The sequence below is a fragment of the Barbus barbus genome, assembly GCF_936440315.1.
Source record: "Barbus barbus genome assembly, chromosome: 16".
In the NCBI taxonomy this organism is placed as follows: Eukaryota; Metazoa; Chordata; class Actinopteri; order Cypriniformes; family Cyprinidae; genus Barbus; species Barbus barbus.
The window spans coordinates 23,577,061-23,599,423 of record NC_136744.1 but is presented as its reverse complement, the minus strand read 5'-3'; the positions used below and the strand labels follow the sequence as shown (position 1 = coordinate 23,599,423).

Sequence of the window (22,363 nt, the reverse complement as noted above, 5' to 3'; positions counted from 1 at the left end):
AAAAAAAAAAAAACTTTTAGGTTTATTTTGATGCATTCAAAATTATTCATGATTTATCTAATTAATATTCATATGTTAAACCTGTCTGCACCATTTTTTTTAGACCAAAGTGACGCTTATAGACTTACAATTTGTTTGATTAGCAGTCCTGTTAATGCCATTTTCTTATCCAGACATGGATGGATGAAAATACAAAATGTGAAAAGGTAGCCTAATCTACTGATTAGCACAAATATCCTGATAAGAGTCACTGTGTGATAGATTTTAGATGGCCATTGTTTATATCTGTGTATGGGGTCCGATCTGAATGCATGTGTATCAGTGTGAAGATGATTTTTGATCTGGGCTGTGCCTGGATTTGTCACTGGCTTGCTTAATGCAATAAATCAGAGAGGCAATGACTGCCTCTTATTAAACATGATTAAATGATCCAGTGGGTTGAGTCCATGTGTGCCCGCGGAGCTTTCAGAATCAATAACAACCCTGTAAAGCTACTTTTGAGTGGAAAACAAAGTCCTACAAATCCTAATTGCCTGTGGGATTAAACTAACCAAGGGGACTTTAGTAATGTTCTGCTGTACACGCTTTGGCAGACATCTCTCTGAGATAAATCAAAAGAGATATAAATCAGATTCTGCTAGAACATAACTGTGTGGAGAGCACAATATGTACAGGTGACTCTTAATGTGATGTCCAATGCAATGCATTTCTCTTTTTTTTTTTTTTTTTTTTTTGTGCTCCGATGAGATGCAGTGCCGTTTCTGGTCCGTTAATTCCATTAAATCTAGCCCCATTTTACATGTGGATGTTATGGCGCAGATCCAGTTGTGTCATAAAAGTGCTGTTGAAGTGAAGACAATTAAACATTTAATTTGCACAGTGAATCATTTGCACAATTGCACTGCTGCATTTCTCTTGTCACATAACGCTGACTGAATGAAGCCCTCTGCTAGTCAAATTATTATAAGGGTGCTTATGATCCACAGAAATGTAATCAAACTAGTTTGATTGATTTTTAGTTGAATCCATGTGGAGATACTATTATTAAACATTTAAACAAATTGGCAACTACTTGCAAGGAATCTCATGTGAGCTTATGAGGATGAAACTTCCTTTTTCAGTAATCTAGTACAGTATTCAACATTACTGATTCAAGGCAAGTTCATGCATTTTAGAGTTGAAGTGTGTGATTTTAAAAATAATGCAAAATAATGACTGTTTTCAAACACTCTCCCTGTCTTTCATTGGTCAGACAAGGAGATAGTCCCACCCCGCACTCAAGGCATTGGTTAAGCAAGCTATGTCAGGCTGGTTGTGAATGGTCGAGCAAGCAATGTTTTGATTGAACCTAAAACACTAAAAACCAAGCATATTAAGGTGAGATAGAAATATCTTAACAACAGAAGAAATTATAAACATCACCACCTGTAAGTGTTTGTGCAAACCTGTGCGAATCCATTTAGATTTAGTCATTTAATTGCATTCTCATTCTTTTATTTATTTAGTTCATTAGGTATGTGTTTTTGTTTTGTTTTGCCGCCTGATTGAATTTGAATGCGCCCTAAAATCAATAACTGTGATTAATCGCATTGTTACCATGGCAGCAGCCACATATGCAAGCAGCGTCTCGGGTTTGATAACGTCGTCCTGCTTGTTAAACCAACTAAATTACCCCAAGTCATTTATATCATTAAGTTGAGGGGGGAAATAAATCCTTACAATTTGCCAATAATTTCTTGGCTCAGTCAATGCCCTACCTTTGAGACACATTGCTGATTAAACCTTGATTGCGGGCGAGGACTGCTATGCATTATTAATGAAGTCAGGATAATTGTCAGATTTTATGACATGGGGATAGGTAGAAATTGGTTCCATGGTCAGTTTGAGGAATGATGAGAATTTGCCCACACCGATGGTGCTGATGGCCCAGCATTTGTCACGGGCCTCCTGCAGCCTTAGCCTGTGACAGAGCTAATGATAGTCATTTTGTAGCGTGACCATGCGCTGGAAAGCATTTATGGTGGCATAAAATGTCAGAAAATTTTAGTCCTGCACTTTTCTGCATTTCACGCCATTTAGCGTTTCTACCTTTTCAAATATAAGCTATGTGCAGAATAAAGTGTGTTTAATGAAAACACTTTAATCAGCTGTTTCAGATGTACGTTCCTTATATGCTAATTTTCCTGGTGCTTTAAATGTAGAACATATCTCCTTTCTCTTTTTTCCATTTGGTCATTTCACTCAACAAGCTTGGAGATGGTTCTGTCCTTAACCAATCAAGGTAATACTTTTAAGGCAATTGTCCCAATTAATTCCAAATTTAATGAATAGCCACAATTTCAACCAATATTTTAATGTATTGTGTATGTGTGTGTGTGTATACACACTACACATTCAAATAAGCTTACATCAGATTTAAGCTTAGTTGTGTACATTGGGGGAAACAAAAACTCAGAAATTGCTAGTATATTTCACAAACATTTACAAGGAAATGGTAAGTTACACATTGAATTAAATGTGAAATTTTAATAATATTTATTGTTTTCCACATACTATATATTATTGTTGCTCTGCCTTTCTGAAACGCATCAATTTTTACAAAGCTCATCGTTCTGAGAAGCGAGGTGTGCTCTGATTGGCCAGCTATCCAGTGCATTGTGATTGGCTGAATACCTCAAGCGTGTGATGGAAATGTTAAGCCCCTTAACGTATTGTGATGTCGTGTCCCGGCGCGATGAGACAAAAACAATAAAACCTTTTATAAACAATGATTCATAAGCGCCAGACTGTCCTTGCGAAGTTGGAATTGTCCCACTTTATAGAAACAGCCTTTGTGCACAGCTGACATACCCTCCCAGTTTCAGGAAATAGTCCTCCGTAAAATGCACTACACACACTCTTATTTTTGGGTTGAACTGTTCTGGAACAGTGTTGTAAATACAACTTAAGCACTGATTTCTAGTTGTGTCCTCTTTTGGAAGCCCAAACAAAGTACTTTCGCTTTCACAATGAAACACAGCATCTCCAGGACATGGCGGCAGCAACAATAATACAGCGAGAATAAAAAAAACGCCCTCTTTCTTTGTATATACATTTGGGCGGTGTTATACAAATCTTCCCACACAGTGACGTAGACATGTGGGGGCATGTTTAAATGAGCCATTTTAGGAGGTCGTGGACGAGTCTTTACTTTTATAAAGAATATCTCTTTGGGTTTGAGACTTTAGTCTTTGCAACTTTAGGGATATGCATATCTTATCTATGCATGAACAGCTTGTAACATTCCAAAGAGAAAGGAAAACTTGAAATCGCATCATATGACCACTTTAAATTACTTGAAGATGCTTCATTTCGCCATTTTGCAAACTTTGACCACACATGTTCTCTCCGGCCATTCAAGACACACCAGTAACCCTGAATGTGAAAATATATACATTTTTAACTGGTTAAAAAATTTAGCCACTCTCATTAAACTTAAAAGATACCCAATTTAGTGACATGTCAGGTAACTGGGACATTTTGCATGTGATGTAGAACTCAAAACACCTTCCACATGTTCCACTTCGATTATGTTGCTCCTTTCATGGTGGCTTCCAGTGTAGACAGCGAGGCTGCTCAGTAGGTATTGGTATTGAGCCAACGTGTCTTAGTTTTGCCTCCCATTTAGCTGCAAGCATTTCTGATGTTTGGCACTGATGTTGAGAGAGTCTAGTTGCATCCAAATTTGCTTCATGGGGTTGAGGTCAGGGCATCCACAGCCATCCAACAAACAATTTCTAAATGAACCTCTTTTTCTGCACTATGGGCAATGTTTATCTCAAAAAGCAACCAGAAAGCTTAGAACCACGTAGTATGTGTCACTTTTTTGGCATGTATTTCTCTATGTAAAGCTTATGGGAATTGCCTTAACAATGAAAAAGTATTATTTCTCCTTCTCCAAACTGTACAGTTGGTACTATACTTTCGGGCAGGTAGAGTTCTCCTGGCAAATCCAGATTCATCCTTCAGGCTGGCAGATGGTGATGAGTGATCCATCACTCCAGAGAATGGATTTTAACTGCTCAAGAGTCCAGTAATGGTGAGCTTCACACTTCTGCAGCCCACACATGAGCTGGTTTGTGGCTGCGCAGCTGTTGAAACCCATTTCATGAAGTTTCCTGTGAACAGTTGTTGAGCTGATTTTGCTTCCAAGAGCTTTGCATTGAATGTTAAATTTTTTTGCGCTCATACATGCTTCAGTATTCAGAGAATCATGCATGTTTGGTGTGGTGTACCACTCTATGGGTGTTATTCTTCAAGATTCAAGATTCAAGAGTTTTATTCGTCACATACACAATTATACAGAGTATAACCAGCAGTGAAATGTAGGTCAGGTCCGCTCCAAGGACAGTGCAATTATAAAGTATACAAATATTAAGAGAAGAAAAGTAGAAAAAAAAAAAATAATAAAAAAAATAAATAAATAAAAAAAAAAAAAAAAAAAAAAAAAAAAAAAAAAAAAAAAAAAAAAAAAAAAAAGAATAAAATAAAAAGATAGATAAAAAATATAAATATAAATGTGCAGGTCAGTATGTTGTTGACTTAAATAGTACTAAGAGGAATGTGCAAAATAATGTGCAAAAAAGTTGTACAGGGTATATAATAGCAGCAATATGAGGTAGAGAAAAATTATGAATAGCTTATTGATATGGTGATATTTACATGGAGTCAAGTGATGTTATGACACAGAGTTAGAGTTTAGGAGCCTGATGGCCTGGGGGAAGAAGCTCCTCCTAAGTCTCTCAGTTTTTGCCATCAGGCTACGGAAGCGCTTACCAGATGGAAGCAAAGTGAATAGCTGGTTACCAGGGTGATTTGAGTCCTTGATTATTTTGACAGCTCTATTTTTGCAGCGTTTGAGGTAGATGTCCTGCAGAGAGGGGAGAGCAGACCCTGAGATGCGCTCAGCTAAGCGCACAACTCTCTGTAGTGCTTTGCAGTCCTGATTGGAGCTGTTTCCATACCACACTGAGATGCACTGAGTCAATACACTTTCTATGGTCCCTGAATAGAAAGTTTTCAGGATTGCTGGTGAGACCCTGAATTTCCTCAGCTGTCGCAGATGGTACAGTCTTTGCCTGGCTTTCTTTACCTGAGTTTGGATGTGTGTAGTCCAAGTCAGGTTCTCGGAGATGTTTACACCGAGGTACTTGAAGCTACTCACCCTCTCCACAGGGGTCCCACTGATCATAAGAGGTGTGTAGGGCTGCTGCTGTCTCTTCCTGAAGTCCATGATCAGCTCTTTAGTTTTGCTCACATTCAGAGAGAGACAGTTGTCCTGGCACCATGATGTGAGTCTCTCTACCTCGTCCAAGTATGCGGTCTCATCGTTGTTGGAGATGAGGCCCAGAACCACAGTATCATCAGCGAATTTGACAATAGATGTGGAGCTGTGAGAGGACACGCAGTCATGCGTGTAGAGAGAGTAGAGCAGGGGACTCAGGACACAGCCCTGTGGGGCTCCTATGTTCAGAGTGATGGAGTTTGAGGTGAACTGGCCAACTTTCACCACTTGAGGTCTGCCGGTGAGGAAGACTTGAATCCAGTCACAGAGTGAGGAGTTTAGGCCGAGGTCTGTGAGTTTAGATGCCAGCTTGATGGGGACTATAGTGTTGAAAGCTGAGCTATAGTCAATGAATAGCAGCCTTACATAATTTCCATTGTTGCTATCCAAGTGTGTGAGGGAAGAGTGGAGAACGTGAGAAATGGCATCGTCCGTGGATCTGTTTGGGCGATAGGCAAACTGAAGAGGGTCCAAAGTATCAGGGATGGAGGAGCAGATGTGGCTCTTTACAAGTCTCTCAAAAACCTTCATGACTATAGATGTGAGGGCAACTGGGCGATAGTCATTCAGGCAAGAGGGTTTATTGTTCTTTGGCACAGGGATAATGATGGATTTTTTGAATGAGGTGGGAACCACGGCGGTAGCAAGGGACTCATTAAAGATAGAAGTGAACAAACCAGCAAGCTGATCGGCGCAGGACCTCAGAACACGGCCGGTTATCCCATCAGGTCCGGCTGCTTTCCTGACGTTCACTCTCTTTAGCGCCCTCCGAACCTCATCCTCCGACACGGTGATTACAGGATCATCGCTGCTCTGCCTGTTGCTTCCAGACGCGCTGGTCGGCAGAAACGCGCCACCGCCGTTGCCATCGAAGCGGCCGTAGAAGATGTTTAACTCGTCGGCCAGCAACGGGTCTGCTCTCACCTCCGCGGAGGATTTGTTTCCGAAGTCACAGATGGTCCTCAGTCCCTGCCACATCCGTCGAGAGTCGTTGAGCTGGAAATGAGACTCAATTCTCTCTCTGTATCTGTGTTTGGCGGCTCTTACTGCGCGTCGGAGAGCATAGCACGATGCTTTGTACTCGCTCGTATTCCCAGACAGAAGAGCCTCATTGTAAGCGGCGGTGCGTGTGTTAACCACGGCACGGATTGTTCTGTCCACCCACGGTTTCTGATTGGAGAATGTCCTTATCGTTATTGTTTCTGTAGCTTGCTCGGTTAGCGTGTTTACGAAGCTTAATGCTACATCCGTGAACTCGCTGACGTCAGAAGAACTCGCCCGGAACATGTCCCAGTCGACGTCATCAAGCGCCGCCTGCAGCATAGTCTCTGAGTGGGAGGACCAGCGCGTCACTACTCTCTGCACCGGAGGTTCCTGAACGAGCCTTTGTTTGTATCTCGGTGTTAGAAAGATGGCGGCATGGTCCGATTTGCCAAAAGCCGGTAATGAGCGGGCTTTGTAGGCATCCTTGAACTGAGTGTAGCAATGATCCAGTGTGTTTGGTCCTCTAGTTGGACAGGATACATGTTGGTAAAAGTTCGGCATGACCTGCTTGAGGTTGGCTTTGTTAAAGTCCCCCGCGATGATGAAGGCAGCGTCAGGATGTTTGTTAATGTGGCCGCTGAGCACATCGTGAAGTTTAGACAAAGCCAAGCCAGTGTCCGCCTGTGGTGGAATGTACACAGCAGTAACAATGATCGATGAAAACTCCCGGGGCAGATAAAATGGGCGGCAGATAATGGAAAGATGTTCCAGATGAGGCGAGCAGGAACGTGACAGAATGGAGATATTCCTGGGGTCACACCATTTCTTGTTGATCATGAAACATACTCCTCCACCCCTGGATTTACCGGCCTCTGCTGTTCTGTCCGTCCGAAAGACAGAGAAGTTATCACTCGGCATTACAGCAGTGTCCGGGACCGAGGACGAAAGCCACGTTTCTGACAAACAAAGGATGTTACAGTCCCTAATGTCCCGTTGGAAACTAATCCTGGCTCTAAGATCGTCCATCTTATTCTCCAAGGATTGGACATTAGCGAGGAGAATGCTTGGGAGAGGAGGACTGTGAGCCCTTTTCCTGAGTCTGACTCGAATTCCAGCGCGCTTCCCGCGGTGTTTCTTGATCCGTCGCCTCGGGGGGGTGTTGTTTATCTCCGCGTTCCGAAGAATCTCCAGAGGCCACGCAGGATTCGTGGATAAAGTGTCCTGAAACAGGTTGGTGTAGCGGTTTCCAATGTCCAAAAGTGTTTCTATGTTGTAGGTGATCAGTGCCGATGTGAGATGTGTAAAAAGAGAAAGTAAAACTAAGTAAAAAGGAAGGTAGAAGCAAATTCTCAGTGGAGCGAACCTAACGGTGTCCGAACACAGCGGCGCCATATTCTTGAACATTTCTTAACTGCAATAACACTTCCAGTAAACCAAAACAGTGCAGAAATGTGGCTGTTTTCAATTTATGACTGATATGACCAATGACTGCATTTGTCAACAATGAAGGGGTCTAGAATAGCTAAATGTGCTAATTAAAAAGGGTTCGCTTCTACTTCTGCTCATGTAGTGCATCAACAGGGTGTGTGGTTAACCGAAATCTGATATATTTACTTCATGTCATTCAAATGTAAGTTTTGAGGGCACCTACTGTGAAGTGAAGCAAATTCACAGTGGTTCTGCTTTCTGCACCAATAATTTTACTTACATTGATCTACTGGGGGTTATGCATGCATGTGCCCTCAGGGATTAATTTCTAAGTAGCTCTTGTAAAGAATGTTTTGATTTATTCAGATTTTTCTATGATGTTACAGCGATCCAAACTAATCAATACTGTATGTGGCTTGTTAGAGCGCAAAAAGCAAAACAACAAAGATCTAAAAATAAGCCCATCTCCTAGAGGAAATATGTTAACTCAGCGTTGAGTCACATCATTAATGGAATTATTTGAAATGCAAATATTGGAACGCAAGAGAATTAACAAGTTGTGTCCAGCAACTTGCAGGGAAATGTTTCTGTTGTATACTAATAATGATCTGTTGAGCTGTAGATACTTCTCTACCATATAAAGCATGTCTTCTTCAGTTGTATTTCTACACTGAGGTCTTTTTAGAATAATAACAGGCAGAATAAGGAGAGAATGGGAGAAATTACAACAATTAGCATAGCAGCTGTAGAAAATGAACTCCCACCTTTCAATTAAAAGACCAATTGTCTCATTGTTAAAGCCATCACCATTTTTACAGCAGTGTTAACTCTTCAACACATGCACCTTGGCTGGACAGTTGTTTTCAGCTTTTTATAGTATGGCTTGACCTGAATAGACCAAATTTGTAGTGTAGTTTATGTTTTATTGGTGATTTGACTGCTATTATAATGGAAGTTTTCTGCTTCTCAAATTTTTGACTCCTGAAAAAAAATGCTTCAGTAATCATGCATTTAGTTAGTTCTAAGCACTGTATTACAGCATTTTTTTCAGCTTTTATGTTTGTGTATTTCTCCAAAGGAATTTTAGAAGATATATTAAAGGGGTCATTTAATGCAAAATTCACTTTACAAGTTGTTTGAATATAAATGTCTGTTGGAAGTGTGTACACATCCATCCTATAATGATAAAAATACACCCAGTGTTTTTTTTAAATACTTATTTTAAATTCCCTTTCTCAAATCAGGCTGTTCTGAGATTCCTGTCAGAATGACGTAGTTCTGTACAGACCCCTCCCACGATAGTTGATTGACAAGGCCGTCTTGTCTTAGACCCGCCTTGAGTGAGCTGAGAGCTGTCCGCCATTGTGTCGACTCCGGTGCAGGGGAAGGCAAGATGTCTCTGATTAAGCGATTGAGGTGTTTTTATTGTTGGATGTAATAATGAATATAGCAGTCGTCATTTACTCCCGACATCTGAGCCGCTGAAGACGCAGAGGATTATGTTTGTTTTTGAAGGGAATGCGCCCCCAATCTAATCTAAATGCATTTATATTCGTACAAATCATTGGTGATCCAGCTTCACCTACAGAAGAAGTGAGTATAAGGATTTTTAATGAATCTTTGGAAATTGCCTTTCCTAATAATATGCTAATTAGCAAGTTTCACGATGAATGCGGCTAAAGTAAACAGTCCCTCAGAAATCGGCTCGGAAGAGAGGGGCGAGGTCAGCAGAGCTTATTAACATTTAAAGGAAAATGCTACAAAATGGCTTGTTTTTGTCAGGTTTAAAAAGGTGTTTTTATACACTACCATTGAGAAATTTTAACCAAACTATGTTACAGACTTTTCATTAAGACCCTAAAGATTCATATCAACTTGTGGAAAATGGGCATCCGATGACCCCCTTTAAAATATCTTCTGGCACTATGCATCATATAGTGTATTCTCCAAAAACTACATTTTGATCAATATTTAGACTAAATTCTATTCTGCTTCAAGTCTGTGGCCCGCCAAAATCTTTTTCAGGGTTGTAATTTTCACAGCTGCATTGTCCAGGATTGCACTGTACAAGTTAACACACAGGAGAATACTAGAAGCTTTCAACATACAGAATAGATTAAACGCTAAAGAGTGCCAGCATAGCAGTCCCTCTTTCAATGTTCTATGTGCATTGTGTACACTGACATTACAGAGACATCAATGTCTCAGCAACATACTCAAATGTTGGCTGTTCAGATCTCCCATTGATTGTACTGAAAGATTCACAGGCCTTCTCTGCTCTGAACAGCTGTCTCAATATTACTGCCTCATTGCAGTAAAAGAGCAGATTGGATATTTAGTATTAGTATTGACAAAGTATGTTTACTCATTTGTGACTCTTTTGTAGATTTTTTTTTATGTGAAGACATTTTATATTAAGCATATTTCTGTGAGTTGATCATTTAAATGAAGTAGTAAAAATAAAATTAAAGTAAATTAATTAGTGTAAATAAAATTATATTGGTATTACACAGTGGGTATAGTGTCCTATTTTTGACATTTATTATGCATGCAGTTTTTATTGCATTAATTAAAAGGACTGTAAGGAGCATGTGTGCATTCATTTGTGAAATGTATTTTTCACACTTCACTTTCACACTTCTATATAAGTGAGCAACATAAAAGACAGGAAATGGTTGTATGTAAAATAACTGTTTTATAATGAAAAATACTGATGTTGAGAAAAATGTTCAACATAAAATTGTGGCATTGGGTAAAATGATCAAAGTGAAATATTGATGTTGTGGAATAGTCATAACCATACTATTTTTGAATTTCCCAAATGTGAAATGCTAAAGAACAAACTAAAAATCTGTTTGTATGCATCTATTTTTATTTATTCATTTTAACAGGTTTTATTGAAATTATTGTTGCTTTATTGACATGAACTACATATTGTCAAAGCAACAAAAAAAAAAACTAATAGAAAAGCATTCAAGGTGTTGTTTACTCTTCAGTCATTGGCCGTCTCAGATTAGCAATGTCAATTACATGCCACTTGATTGGAGCTTTGATGACAGGATGTGTTCTTGGGTTCTGACCTCTGCATCACTTGAGTTGTTGTGCTTTTTTATCTGCTGCCTCTCCAAGATAAGAACTGTTCCATGGCTATCACTGATTGCACATCTCTGGATAAGGTCTTCCCATACGCCAGTGCTGCTATAGTCAGAGAGGACAGACCTATTTCAAATGCTCACCAGGTGAAATACGGTTCCTATAGCACAGATTTCGATTTTTGTGTAAACCGTTTTACTGGTGAGGTTGGCTTAAGTTTTATTAGGTTTACTTCATTAAGTTTATAGGCATGATGTATCCGTTTGTCTTTGAAAGGTCAAGGTCCCAGAAATACTAAATGAATACAAAATATCCAGTTTTGAGTGAAAGTTCCCGTCCTTTTTGCATTGCATGTTAATTGACTGGCACAATATTTTTGTTTTATGTCTGTTTATGCCACTTCTTGAGGACGTGAATGCATGAAGTACCAGCATTTGGCAAGAGTGCCAACTGAGGCATGACAGCTGAATAACTAATGCTCAAGTGTCTCCATTGAGCCATTCCACATCAATCAGCTCTTTCATCCCATTTCACACAGCATTCACTGGACATGACTGCTCCATGCTGGCTACGGGCTGCACTTCCAACCCGTGCGATACGAAGGGTATTTCCATGTACGAAGAGCAGCAGGGCGGTTTCAAGTGTTCGTGCCGCCATGGCTATAGGGGCCCATTTTGTGAAACTTCCATCAGTCACTGCATTGAAGGATTGTGTCATCACGGATCAAAGTGTGTGGATCTCCCGCTGGGCTTCGTGTGTGAATGTTTGCCTGGTAAGAATGATTTGATACGGTCTGTCTCCTGCCAGTCCCTCTGTCCACACCTTCACTAAAGCATCCATTTAACCCTAACCCCATTTTCATCTCTTCCTCAGGGTTACGAGGACGATTCTGTGAGGTAAACATTGATGACTGTCTGGATAAGCCTTGTGGTGCGCTCAGTATCTGAAAAGATGGTATCAATGCCTATGACTGTTTCTGTGCGCCTGGGTTCGTCAGTAAGTCCACCACAAGCAATTTTCTAGAGCAATTTTTCCTTTGCCCAGTTTTCTAACATTCAGTTCCCCTCTGTTGAGCCGTGTTTAAAAGGTCTGTGGCTTCAAATCTGCTCCTGTATTGTAAGACATTAGTTGACCGTCTGCTTGTCAAGGGGAATGTCTTAAACCGCATTACCCTGCCATCACATTTTCTTCCATCCATTTGACCAAGTAGACAGGACTGTTTTTTGGGTTTTTTTCTTCCATAGCACCTCATCATTAGCTGTGGGTTATTTTATTTGGAGGGGCATCACGGCCCCCTGTATTTGGAAGGAAATCCTTAATGAAATGAACCTTTCCCCTTTTTCTCAATGTAATAACTGTGAGATTGAAGTAAATGAGTGTCTTAGTCAACCCTGTCAGAATGGAGCTTCCTGCTCAGATGAGCTTAACTCTTTCAGCTGTCTCTGCCCTGCCGAGACCACAGGTACATTATTCCTTCCTGCCATCGCAGTTTCACAGGATGAGTTTGGGTGACAAAGGCCTCACAATTACATTTTGAAACTGACAACCATGTTTCAATGTAGGATTGACTCCTTAAAATTAAATTTCCGGCTGGTTACACGGTACAGGAGTCACTCCCCAGCCTACAGTGGAAATGATAGCCTTTTGAAACATTGAGCATTGTTTATTTGATTATTTATTTATTATTAATATTGAGGTTTGTCAAGGTTACTATAGCACTACTAGTAGTAGTAATATGAAGTAAAAAATAAATTTGTCTTATTTGTGGAACTTTGTGTAATATCTGTGGTACTAGAAATACCAAAAGGAATTGTTCAGAAAGGAACCAAACCCACTTTATGAACTCTCTTCACATTTCTGGGGTTTTCAGAAGTGGAAGCCATCATAATTAGGAAAAATACAACAAATATAATTTTTGTATTCCCATTTGCCTCATCTATATTAGCGTTTCTAACAGTGGAAAAAAATTTAATGAAAATTGATAATTCAATGTTGGTCAGAAGAGAGAAAATTAGATAAATCCGCCATTGTATTAGAAATACGCATGCGGGTGCATTAACCGTTTTTCTGTAATTTTATGCAATTTCATAATTCATGATTTCATGTAATTTAAATGCAAAAAACATTGATTTATGTTAATAACTGAAAACATGTCATCACTGTGAGAAAGGTCCATTGTTTGAGCCAGAAGCTGACAACCTGTTCAAACAAATAGAGCAATGTTTTTAAATCGCCAGAGAGAAGTTAACCTGCAAATGGCTTACTTATAGTTGTCTCAGCACTTTAAATTGACATGGAAGTATTTTAATATAGAAAGAATTACACACTTCAGTGTGACGAGATATGATGATTTAGTGTGTCATGTTTAGTTTACAAACAACCCTTTAAAAAAGAGGGGCACTTTTAGTTCTTATCCAGCCACATTAAATTTCTATTTAGAGAGTAATTTCCACTTAATTCTTTCATGTTCATGCAAATTGGAAAGGAAATAGGCTCATTTGGCTGTATGAGTCAACTCAAGCTCTCAGTATATTTTAGGAACCTCCTGCCCAATGGAATGTAAATTCATCTACTTTCATTTCAAACCAGGAGGTGTATTGCTCGAAGGCTTAAAAGGGATTTTAGATTTGTTTTTACTTTTATTCCAGATTCTTTGTGCGGTGGAAACTTCAGCTTATAATTGGTTGGCATGGGAATTTCTACGACAACTCTCATTCTTATTTTCTTCTTTTTGTGTGCCTTTCTCTTTTTCTCTAATTTCTCAGGCAGTTTATGTGAAATAAGCATAGATGAATGCCAGTCATCACCATGCATGAACAATGGCACGTGTTTGGACCTCTCAGGTGGCTTTAAATGCATTTGCCCTTCAGGTTTCTCTGGTGTGTCTAATGTTTAGAACATTATCGCATTGATTATCTCTCCATTGCTTCTCTATTGCTCTCATGGGGCCCAGCACAAAAATATGATTCCACATCTTAAAACTATACATAGTACCCAAATACTAAAATGTCTTGTCATATTTTTGTCATTTGTGGAAAGCTGTTTTCTGAGAGATATGGGCTTCTTTAAAAAAAATCAGATTTTTCTGTTTGATATTCTGTATTAAGGTCCTGAGTGCTCGCTGGACGTTGATGAGTGTGTCTCATATCCCTGTAAGAATGGAGGAAACTGCATTGACCAACCGGGTAATTACTACTGCCGATGCGTGGCTCCATTTAAAGGTAATGAAGACTGAGGGACTGGGGTGAAGGGTGAAGAAAAGCAAAGTTAATTAACTTCAGAGAGCATTCCTCTCACCTGTCTGAACTCATGCAGCCAGTATTGCCACATCAAGACATCTTCATTTTCCATGTAATAATTCCAATTAAAATATATTTAAGTTGTATAAATGCCCATTAAAATGTATAATTAAAATATTTTTTAAATAAAATAATATAAAATATGTAAAACAAAAATAGAAAATAAAATCCTGTGAGAGACTGGCACCCTCAACATAACCTGGCTTTGCCAGTATGCTTGATACACTACTTTTTGATGTAATTTTTATGTCAGAAATGATTGAAGGTAGAAATTAAATTCTCTTTAATGCATTTCCACACTTACAATGCATGAGTTTCATTTACAATGATTTTAGGATCCTGTTAACCTCACAATTGACTTACTGTTGAACATTTTGGTGGGGATAATGTATTGTAGTAGCAAGCCCTGTATTCATGTACACACATTACGGTATGTTGGTTCAGTTCAGAGGTTGATCAAATCAGACCTAAATGTCAGGACAAATTCCCCCTAGAGTGCTGTGCTCTTTGACTATGTTATTCAGATCAGGAAACTGCAGAAACTATTTGCTGTGTGAAAAAAACCTGTTTTACACAGCTATATTTTGTGCATTAGTGGGATTTCTGTGTGTTTTTTTTTTATTTTGTGTGTTTATGTTTGATGCTCAGCTGGCCAATTCCAGACCCCGAATGCAGCTCATCTAAAATCGATCAGGCAGCTCAGTCATCACTGCTTATACTCAAACAGAGATCACGGATCACGCTTCCATTAGACGCGCAAATTAGGTTGTCAGGGATAATGATGATATCGGTTATTCTGTTTTGAAATTGAGGAAAAAAGGCACAGACAGCTTCAATGCTCTGAGAAATGTGCATAGTGTTTATGTGGATGGATGCTGGGAACATTAACCTGCCCATTACACAGCTATCCTTTACTAAATGATCAAGTGTCTAGACTGGCTAAAATACAGTGCACGGTCTATCCACGTGTTAATTGAAACCCTGAGAGTTCAAAGTGGCCATTACCCAACAATGCCATGGAGTGTAATTAGACAATCCAAGGCATGTCATTAATTTTCATTGAAGTTGTTCTCACCTATCAGTCTCAAATGTGCCAGTATGTTATGGGTTCTTTTACTGTCTTCAATTAATGTACATTTTTGTCTGATCCATTTCCCTGTAAAAAACAAAAAACCCTTGCACCAGTTTAACCAGACTAGCCTGGTGACCAGCTTCACCAACCAGTTTTGGTCAGTTACCAATTACACTTATAAGGTGTGTTGAGATGCTTTTAAGCTGGTTTTAGACCAATGGTTGGAATTAATAAAATGACCTGCAAATCTGCAGTAACTGCGTGATGCTATCATGTCAATGTGGACCAAAATCTCTGAGGAATGTTTCCAACACCTTGTTGAATCTATGCCACGAAGAATTAAGGCAGTTCTGAAGGCAAAAGGGGGTCCAACCCGGTACTAGCAAGGTGTACCTAATAAAGTGGCCAGTGAGTGTATGTGTGTGTATGTATATAGTATCTATAGTATATAATTTGTTTTATTATTATTATTCATACACACATGCATGCATGCATACATGCATACTAGGCCTGAACATTTTTATTTTATTTTATTATTTTATTTATTATTATTATTCTATTTAATTTTTTTTATTTTTTTTATTCATACACACATGCATGCATGCATACATACATACTAGGCCTGAAAATCTTTATTTTATTTTTTATTTCATTTCAAAACTGTGTGCGGTTTTATCCAGGCCTAAAAAAAAAGTATCTTAGGTGACAAATTGCACTTAATGCAATTACAATTAATGCAACTTCCATATTGTAATTAAAAATATATTTAATTAAATGTATAAATAAATCCTTGTGCAGTAATCATGAGTGACTGAAAAAGTCATTATTGTCATTGTTTCACTCAAATTCAATGCAAAAAATATATATTGTACTCCACAAAGTGGTTTCATTTTAATTAATTAGATTTTGTTTTTTTATATATATATATGTCAAAATAAATAATGGATTATTTGAGCCTCTGTCTTGGACAAGTCAGGTAAATTCAGTGATCAGAATATGTGAGACCCTTTTTAGAAGTAACAAGGCTGCTTTTGACTTAAATGTGGCAATAGAGGCCTTTTAAGTAATTAATTATGATAATTTGTAGAGTAAACAAACAGTCATACATTTTCTGTTGTTGTTTTTGTTGCAGATGGAATTGTATTGCTCATCCTGTATTTGGAATTTCAGGGATTAACTGCGAGTTGCTGCCCTGTGAGGCCGTTAAGCCGTGTGATAACAGGGCAGAGTGCGTGGAGGAGGCTGATCCCGTCCTCTTCCCTCTGGGTTTCCGGTGCCGATGTCGCCAGGGTTTCACAAGGCCCCGCTGTGAGATCAACATAGACGAGAGCAGCTCCAAACCCTGTCTGCACGGCTTCTGTTACGATGGTAAATACTGTAGTTATATCTCAGCCTTGAACTCCCAAACACAAAATGTTTCCCTTCACTCTGATTAGCACACTGATGCTCAAGAAAGTCACTCTGTGAGGAGCAAAGGCACTGTTGGTTTACCCCTTTGACAGTGTTAGCCGTGACTTAGATTAATAAGCAGTTTTATAAGACACAAGTTGCTTCATTCAGTATGACCAGGCCACAGTTGCTTTGGTGTGCTCTTGACAAGTGTTTTGCTCCAGCTGTGAGCGAGGATCCGTAAGGCATAAATGCTGCTTTGTAATTTGAATAATGGATGATAAATGACAGAGTTAATACAATCAAAGCCCAAGGCAGGGTGTTGTTCTCCCTCAGCAATCCGATAATCTGTTTTTGCCCTTTTGTGTTGCATCTTCTGCATAAATCATTACAAAAGCCATAGATCAAATACATGTTGTCAGTTAAGGATTACAGATTGCGAAGCACTAAATAGGCATTTGCAATGAGGTACTTTCAAATTGGAACACACTTGATGTTGTTGTATATTTAGGATAAATGATCAATTATTGCATGCAACCCTCCAACCAATGGAAGATAGGCGAAGTGTTCAGGTAACCTGTTTGATAATAGTTTTTATTACTGCATAGTACAACACTTACATCTTGACCTTTAAGACTTGCTGTATGTAGCAAAAAGCCTTTAAAATGAGTCACAGAATATGTTTTCTAGTTGGCGGTAATTTATTTGGGTGATAAAGTTTTAATACCATGCATAGTGGTGGATGTCATTGTAGTGATGCTGAGAGGAAGACAAACCTTGACTTGTGTAAGATTTTACAGTTTGTTTAAAAGAGGCTGTAAACCGTCCCCTCAAATTAGCAGAAAACATTTCCAATTTCAGCATGTGTTGTCCAATGTCCTTTTGTCTGAATAATTTTGCTATTAACTTTCTAACCATCCTGCTTTATATTTATTCATTGCAGAATTCAAATGGACAGACTTTAATGTTTTCCGTTCTGAAGTTTTACTGTTTTCCAGAAATCTTTGGAATGATCTTTAGAGCAGTGGTTCTCAACTAGAGGACCAGGACCCACTTTGGGCCTTAGCAAACTTCAGAGGGCTACAAAATAAGACAAAATATACTTTTAGCTAAAACCATTACATTTTCAAGATTTTTAATGTATTTATTTATTTAAATTTTATTGTAATTTTTTCACTCAACAACAATCATTTGAATTTAGTAACCAGACTTTTAAATGTGTCATTTATAGACCTGGGCTTCGTTTCCCAAAAGCATTGTAAGCCTAAGTTGATTGTAGCTCCATTGGTTTCAATGGGTCTACGATGTACTTAAGCATACGATGCTTTTGGGAAACGCAGCCCTGGGCGATTCATAGAAGTTAATAACTTTTTTATAATGAATAATTATGTTTCTAGTTATTTCAAACTCTAAAATATTTTATAGGGAAATTGCTGTTAGTAAATTGAAAAAACAAAAACAAAAAAAAAACAATCACAAATGACTAAATTCTTTGGTAATAAAACATCCCTAGAATTATTATTGAAACTCCTGAAATTATGGGATTTAAACAGTACTTAATTTATTTCATTTTAACTTGCCACACCTGGTTTATATAAATAAAAAAGTTTGAAAACAAGCAGCTTTTTTATTAAAGCAGACGTACCAGATATATCCTTTGAAAATAGGTTCTGAATATTGTCGTCGACAGTGGGTGCACAATATTTTGTAAGGCTATTTTGTAAGATGTCATCTTTTAAATTTTTCCTCATAGTTTTACGCATATAGAATTATGTTATGTTTCTTTAAAATGTGTTTAAAATTATGTACACTCATAAGATGAAGCAATATCAGTTACTACTGTAAGTGCACCTTTGAGGCAAGGTTACTGTGCATAATGTATTTTTACTAGACTAGACAATAGTACATTGAGTTTTCTCAGATGAGTGCTGTAGAGAACTAAACATTTTATCTTCGCATAAAAAAAAAAAATTGAGAAAAATTTTAAAATCAAGGCAGCATGATGCCTTAATGTTCTTTTCTTTTCTCAGCAAGTGTAATTGTCTTCTACACTTTAGCCAACTTGGATTTGTTAAATGCTAAATGTCTCCTTCAGTCAGTAAGCTCTTGTAACGGCAATTGCTGATCTGTTGTTCAGGAAATTTTCAATTAGCAATACTGGAAATGTCCATTTGTCTTCATCATGCAGTTTTAAATGACTGCTTGGTAGGACTGCCTGCTTCTGAGGGAGAAGACCTCTTAAAACATAAGATGCTTCTTTTTGGACACAAGTAGATCCACAATAGCAATGTAAGTCAATAACCATCAATCAAATAATTAGATGGTCATTGAACATCACAGCACAACAAGAAACTAGCAGTGATGACAAAAATAAGAGCATCATAAAACCGAAACCCCAGGCAGTAAAAGAGTAATCCTATCACAGTATCTTTTGAATGCAGTACATGCTGGGAGCTCTATGTGTTCGATATATATTAGGCATTTGTTCATAATGTAGCTAAAGACTTTATTTTCATCTGAGTGTACATCATTTTTAAGACATTTTTCAAGTGTCTTTGTGTGAAACTTTTTTAAAGGAATAGTTCACCCAAAAATGAACATTTGATGAAAATCTACTCACCCTCAGGCCGTTCAAGATATAGCTAAATTTGTTTCTTCACCCAAACAGATTTGGAGAAATTTAGCATTATATCACTTGCTCACCAATGGATCCTCTGCAGTGAATGGGTGCCGTCAGAATGAGAATCCAAACATCTGATAAAAAAACACAAATAATTCAGTCCATTAATTAAAGTGAAATGAAGTGAAAAGCTGCATGTTTGCAAGAAACAAATCCATCATTAAGGCATTTTTAACTTCCATAATAATGCTTTCTCCGGTGAAAATGCATCTCAGTTGAATAAGGAGCTAAATATGCACAGATCAAGCACCGTTTACATGCAAAAGCAGTTCTAAACAAATATGGTTTATGGTGGATTTTGATGTGAGAGGACAACAGAAGATAGACTTTTTCTAAGAAAAATTATTATGGATTATGGACTTGTATTTTGGCCAGAAGCAACGGTTAAAACGTCTCGATGGATTTGTTTATTACATGAGGAAATGGGGAAAGAGCTACTGAGCATAACCTGCTAACCTATACTATACATGCACCTTACTTCTAATTTTTCTGCCATTTTTTTTATCCAAACCGACATGTAGTTCACTAATTGCACTCCCAGAGCAACCTGCAGTTAAGTACTGTGCTCTGAGGTAAAATGGTGACAGAGATGAAGGACGATTTTGTAACCAGGCAACCAAGTATTCCTCGTCCACCACTTGGATTCAAACCTGCAGCCACTTTGTCTTGTCTCCCAACATCTCCAATTCCAACAAGCTCCATCAGACAAAGTTTACTTGTTTACTTTCTCCCAGACTGCACCAGCAAAAACAGCCCCACACATGCAGTCCCTCAGGGTCTGTCCGCCATATAGAAGGTGTGCGATCTGCTTTGTTATGGGGAGAGAGTGAGAGAGCAAGGTGTATCTTTTGAGCAGCTGGTGTGAGTAATACGGGTGCCACTCTGGACCCCGAGCATTTATTGAGAGTAATCGTGGGTACACGAACAAAGACAGAGTGGCAGCATAGATTATGTGGTAAATCTAAGGGATAATGAAGAATCCTGGGACTCGGCACAGGCCTTGTAATAAATTTGCAGCTGTAAGAACCCACAATTACCTCTGTCACAGGCTGCTGTTCTGCAGCAGAAAGGCAGGGGATGCATTTCTGCTCAACGGCATTAATGATTAAATGCTTGTGGAATGGGTCATTAGGTTTCGGGTAAGTCAGACGCAACGCAAAGACGGTGGACAGCGACACTCTTGTAACATTTGTAAAAGAAATGGCTACACAAACACATTGGAGAGACTGTGTTTCCAGCTGCTGGGGTGAATATAAATGACCGTGGAATTGCGTAAGCAGAGTCAGACGGTTTTACTGATAAGCTTAAGAGCAAAGGTTTATGGACAAAAGAGAGAATGTGATGAGAATATGATAAGTCTTTTGACTACAGTGGCTGTGGAGGGAAATATAGAGTGTAAAAAATTAGGCATTTGTAGAGCTTAAAACATTTAATCCACAGTTTGAATGTCTTAAGTGTCTTTAAATGCCTTAAGTGCTTAAAATGTCAAGTTGCCATGTCTTAAAATCTGAAAGTATATGCAAAATAATTGTTCTATGCAAGGCGTTGATTCTACTTGGTTTTAAATTGTTTATTGTGTGTGTCATCCCACGTTTTCTATAAGAAATGCACATAGATATTCACATCAAAAATACCATATTTGGTTAGCTAACTATGCTAGGGATGCTAAATTTATTTATTTTATTTATTTTATTATTTTTATTTTTTATTTTTTTTTATTTTAATTTTTAATTTGTTTTTATTTGTATAATGTTACATGATATTTATATTTTTAAATGCTTTTGTTTTGAGCTTTCTATTCATCAAAGAATCCTGAAAAAAATGGTTTCAATTTCCACAAAAATATTAAGCGGCACAACTGGTTTCAGTAACTGAAAATGGAATAAATTGAATATATTGAAATATAAAACATTATTATAAAAAAATGTAATGAACAATAGTGTATGTTTGTAAAATTGGGTTGTTGGGTGATTGAGTTGTTTTTATTGCTTGCTATGATTCCTGCACTGACATTGGCTTTACAAGGTTTACTGTAATTTAATAACCAGCCCTGAAAATGGTGCTCAAGATAACTACAACGTCCTTGAATGACATGTTTGTAAAACCAAGTTCGTAAGCACGTCATTGTGACTTAAACTTGACTTGACATTGTGACTTATTGTAAATGTTTCTTATGCGTTTCTAAAATAGGAAACTGTATTTCGTCTCTTCTGAAGTTAATTCTTTTGTCTCCCTGTGTATTTCCTGTGGATGGTTTTTACTGCTTGTGTAACCCTGGTTACGCTGGAATAAGATGAGAGCAGGACATCAATGACTGTGTCTGCAACATGTGTGAAAACAATTCTACTTGCGTTGACCTCCATCTGGTAAGGGCAATTAATCTTCAACTAACTATTAGTTTCCATATACAGCTCTTAATGAAAGAACAACAGCAGTTCTTAGAATAATACATATGGGAACTACATATAATAACCACTAATGCTCTGTAACATCTGTTGTTAAATGATTATTGTTCTCTGTGCAAGGCAATTAATAAAATATAAATCATTCCTAGCCCACCTGAGATATAACGTAACCGGCACAGACCAAATAATGTATAGACCTATTGTAACCATGCAGTTCTTCTCCACAAACTACAGTCTACAATTACAAAACAATAAATTCAGTCTGATTATTTTTAATACTTTAATATTTTTAATAATTAAAAATAAAAATAACTATAACCATTTAATGTACAGGTTCTGTTTTGTTTTAAAGACAGTTTTTATAGCACTGCAATATCTGCATACTGAATTCCTGTTCTTATTTCTATTTTTATAGTAAATTGTATTTTGGTCTTTTATTTCTAGTATCTATATAGTGCAACAGTTACTTATAAACAATAACTTACAGTGCCTTGCGAAAGTATTCACATCCCTTATTTTTTTTTCATTTTATCATTTTATGTTGCTGCCTTATGTTAAACTGCTTTAAATTACTTTTTTCCACATCAATCTACACTCCATAATGGTAAAGCAAAAAAAAACTTAAATGATTCCATTGCATAAGTACTCGTACCCTTATCTGGGACAGTTGGAATTTAGCTCAGGAGCATT

The 22,363-nt window shown here is 37.9% G+C and overlaps 1 pseudogene across 1 annotated transcript in view; it reads left to right on the top strand.

The window, feature by feature from the left end:
• LOC306882570 (protein eyes shut homolog) overlaps positions 1 to 22,363 on the top strand; it is a 219,487-nt pseudogene that overhangs the window by 43,248 nt on the left and 153,876 nt on the right. Inside the window, exons 12-18 of the transcript in view lie at positions 11,367 to 11,600; positions 11,702 to 11,824; positions 12,177 to 12,290; positions 13,594 to 13,707; positions 13,936 to 14,049; positions 16,370 to 16,567; positions 21,459 to 21,634. The product of the transcript in view is annotated as a protein eyes shut homolog (transcript). The remainder of the gene's footprint in view (positions 1 to 11,366; positions 11,601 to 11,701; positions 11,825 to 12,176; positions 12,291 to 13,593; positions 13,708 to 13,935; positions 14,050 to 16,369; positions 16,568 to 21,458; positions 21,635 to 22,363) is intronic.